General features: G+C 48.4%; 1 non-coding gene across 1 annotated transcript; it reads right to left on the bottom strand.

Moving 5' to 3' along the window:
- Window positions 1–3523: 3523 nt before the first annotated feature.
- Window positions 3524–3656, bottom strand: LOC136332364 (small nucleolar RNA SNORA41). The gene has a single exon (XR_010730635.1). It is a non-coding gene; the product is annotated as a small nucleolar RNA SNORA41 (small nucleolar RNA).
- Between the last annotated feature and the right edge of the window lie 293 nt (window positions 3657–3949).

Below are 3949 nucleotides of genomic sequence, written 5' to 3'. Positions count from 1 at the left end.
CAGGTTCAGCCTAGAGGGTGTTACAGCGTGTTCCTCAAAGCCAATGGCTGAAAAGATCAGGGAGCTACGTGGTTGGTGCTAAGTCACTTCCTTATAGCGGGTGAGCTTCCTTCCTGGGTGTGCCCAGGAGGCTTCTGGGAGCTGGGGTATTCTCACAGCATTGCATCAGCCACAGCTGCTAGGAATGCGCTCTGCGCTCCACCCACACCGGTTCAAAACCCTGGGCTTGCCTGGTCAAGGCACTGATGAGAGTTGATGCTTCCTGCTCATCCCCCCCTTCTCTCTCTTTAAATGAATAAATAAAATCTTTAAACAAAAAAGAATTGGGTATGATTTGGACATCAGGAAACGTTGTAAACTTGTGGGCTTTTGAAAAATTACATAAGTAATGTGTTACAAACAAAAGAAAAACTAAAGCCAATAAACTCATCCTTTGATTCTCAACTTGAAAGTGACTTCCTTCTGGGAGGTATTTGTTTTGTGTTCTACCACAGCATAGCCAGTGTCCCAATCAAGGCACATCTTACACTCACGGTTCCTTGTCGCTTTTCTCGTTCATATTAGCTCAGATTAGAAACTCATAGTCTGTGTCTGTGTTCCTCCGTGTTCTTACCTGGCAAATAGAACAAACTCAGATGGTTACTAGAATAAGAATAAGCCTGCGAGAGTAAGGAAAAGCCCTAGAGTGCCACCCGTGGCGACTGTGAAAACAGCGGGGCTCAAGCTCTACAGCAGAGGTTCTCAACCTTTCTAATGCCGTGACCCCACAATACAGTTCCTCATGTTGCGGTGACCCCAAACCAAAAAATAATTTTGATGGCTACTTCATAACTGTAATTTTGCTACAGTTATGATTCAGAATGTAAATACCTGATATGCATTATGTATTTTCCGATGGCTTTAGGCGACCCCTCAGGGGTCGCGGCCCACAGGTTGAGAACCCACAGGTTGAGAACCGCTGCTCTACAGAGACCACTTCTCAAAGAAAAATAAACCCTGCAAGGAAACAAAGGGAGGGTCGCTCCTCCAGCAAACCCTATGAACGCCACAACAGAAGTACGGTTTATTATGTGGCGGCAGGAGGAGGCCATCTGGACTTCTAGAAGAAAATGGTAAAGTGACAGGCAAAAACGAGCCGCTTGGCAACATGATCTCCCATCCAGTCACTCACCAGGCTCGACCCTGCTTAGCTCCCGAGATCAGACCAGATCGGGCGCGTTCAGGGTGGCATGGCCGCAGACGCCTAGCCACTTGGTAATAAAAGGATTGATCTCTGAAGAAAGATAAAGGACAGAGCAGATAAGAGGCTTGCTAATGCTCTGCTTCACTTTGAAATCAAAAGGAATTTGCATTCTAAGCTCTTATGATTCTTGTGATCAAGTTCTTTTTTTTTTTTGTATTTTTCCGAAGCTGGAAACGGGAATAGACAGTCAGACAGACTCCAGCATGTGCCTCACCGGGATCCACCCGGCACGCCCACCAGGGGGCGACACTCTGCCCACCAGGGGGTGATGCTCTGCCCCTCCGGGGCGTCGCTCTGTCGCGACCAGAGCCACTCTAGCGCCTGGGGCAGAGACCAAGGAGCCATACCCAGCGCCCGGGCCATCTTTGCTCCAATGGAGCCTCGCTGTGGGAGGGGAAGAGAGAGACAGAGAGGAAGGAGAGGGAGAGGGGTGGAGAAGCAGATGGACGCTTCTCCTGTGTGCCCTGGCCGGGAATCGAACCCGGGACTTCTGCACGCCAGGCCAACCCAACTTGTGGTTGGGTGCTGGCTCTGGGGCCTCCTAGGAGGTGCAGGCCAAGGACAGCCACCACCTATGTCTTCCCAAGGTCACCCAGCATAAGCTACAAAGAAATATGCAGATGGTTGCTATTTGTGCTGGGTTTGGAAGTGCCCAGGAGAGATGAAGCTGAGAATCAAGGCCAACTGCCACTAGTGCCCAGCCTGGGGCCACTGACCAATAGGTATGGGGCATGCTGAGGCCATATGCTGCTTATTTGAGAGATTTTAGGAAAGTCTGAAGCATAAGCTAAGACAGGCCATTCAAATGGAAAGGCCACAGGAAACGGCTTGGGTGGGCCCACAAGTTGGGTGGGTTAGAACTCAGGGGGAGTGAGTCTGAGTAAGTCTGTGCATGAGCCCTTTAAGAGGAATGCCTGGGACTCCAGCAGCTCTCCATCTCACTCAACCACAGTTCCTGCTGGTTTTCACAGCCAGAAGTTATGGGGACTTCTCTTCCTGGCACTGGAACCCTGGGCTGGGGGGCCTGGTGTGAAGCTAGAACCCCCTTGCTCCTCGGGGTTACCACCACAGCCAAGATATCCCTCCTGATTTTAAACAGCCACACATGGGTGTGGGATCAGTCCGTTCTGCATCTCCTCCCTTTCTTCCAGTCTAGATGTGGCTTCTTCTTTAAATCCCTAATTGTAGGACTTCTGTTCAGCTAGATTTTAGGCCATTTTGAATGATGGTTGATCTGTAGTTTAGTTGTGTTGCATAAAACTTTTGACTGCCCTAAAACTTATTACAGTCGTCCCTTAGGATTCATCGGGGATTGGCTCCAGGGCACCCACCACCCCCGCCTTGCTCCAGTGGATAACAAAATCCACAGAAGCTCCAGTCCTTTATATAAAATGGCATAGAACTATGCATACAGTCATTCCTCCACATCTGTGGATTCCTGATTCCTGACCATGGATTGAAAGCACTGTTAGTGGTTTTTTTTTGTTTTTTTGTTTTTTTGTTTTTTTTTAAGTAGCTTCTACCTTTTTTTTTTTTTTTTTTTTAATTTTTTTTGCATTTTTCTGAAGCTGGAAACAGGGAGAGACAGTCAGACAGACTCCCGCATGCGCCTGACCGGGATCCACCCGGCACGCCCACCAGGGGGCGATGCTCTGCCCATCCTGGGCGTCGCCATGTTGCGACCCTCCTGGGTGTCGCCATGTTGCGACCAGAGCCACTCTAACGCCTGGGGCAGAGGCCACAGAGCCATCCCCAGCGCCCGGGCCATCTTTGCTCCAATGGAGCCTTGGCTGCGGGAGGGGAAGAGAGAGACAGAGAGGAAGGCGCGGCGGAGGGGTGGAGAAGCAAATGTGCGCTTCTCCTGTGTGCCCTGGCCGGGAATCGAACCCGGGTCCTCCGCACGCTAGGCCGACGCTCTACCGCTGAGCCAACCGGCCAGGGCCTGTTAGTGTTTTTGATCCGTGGTTAATTGAATTTGCAGAAGTGAAATCCAGGGATTTGGAGGGACTGGCTGTATGTTTTTTGAAAAAAATTCCACATGTAAGTGGTGTACATGCAGGTCAAACCAATGTTGCTCAAGAGTCAGCCATAATTAATTTTTAAAAATTGTTCTAACATCCTATTCTGTCCCACACATAAAGGCTAGCGAGCAAGATGAAGCAGTGCTAGCCAGTACCCTCTCACTAGGCATGGCCAGGGATGCTGAGCTGTCTTAGAAAGAAACTTTCTCGCTCTAAAGGAACTTTTTCTTTCTTTCCTTTTTTTTTTTCTTTTTTCACCTTATGTTTGTCACATATATGCCTACTTTCCATTTTGCTAAGAAAGAGGTCTTTAACCATGTAACAATTTCTTTCCCACAGAGGAATGCCACAACTGCCACCATCAGAACAGCTGCAGACCAGTAGCTGTGGAAGGAACTTTCGATTCTTTGAAACTTTGGTTATTGCATCCTCTTCTCAACGTCTTTTTGTTCACGTAGTAGTAATGTTCTGGCACTTTCCATACTTGGAAATTGCTTTGTCAATTCTTGTGAAATTGCTCACTTTATTGTACTACATCTTAGTTTTCTCCATTGTATGATTTATTGTGGCTCTCAGCAGTTTGTCGCTTTTTTCTTTCCACTGGACCATCTGTAGTGTTTTCCCTTCTCTTGGAGCCAGGTAATAACCGTGTCCCAGTTATTTTCTTCAGCAAGAGAGAATATGG

This window comes from Saccopteryx bilineata, chromosome 3 (assembly GCF_036850765.1).
Source record: "Saccopteryx bilineata isolate mSacBil1 chromosome 3, mSacBil1_pri_phased_curated, whole genome shotgun sequence".
Lineage (NCBI taxonomy): Eukaryota > Metazoa > Chordata > Mammalia > Chiroptera > Emballonuridae > Saccopteryx > Saccopteryx bilineata.
The sequence above is the reverse complement of the archived record's forward strand: the minus strand, read 5'-3'. Positions and strand labels throughout refer to the sequence as shown.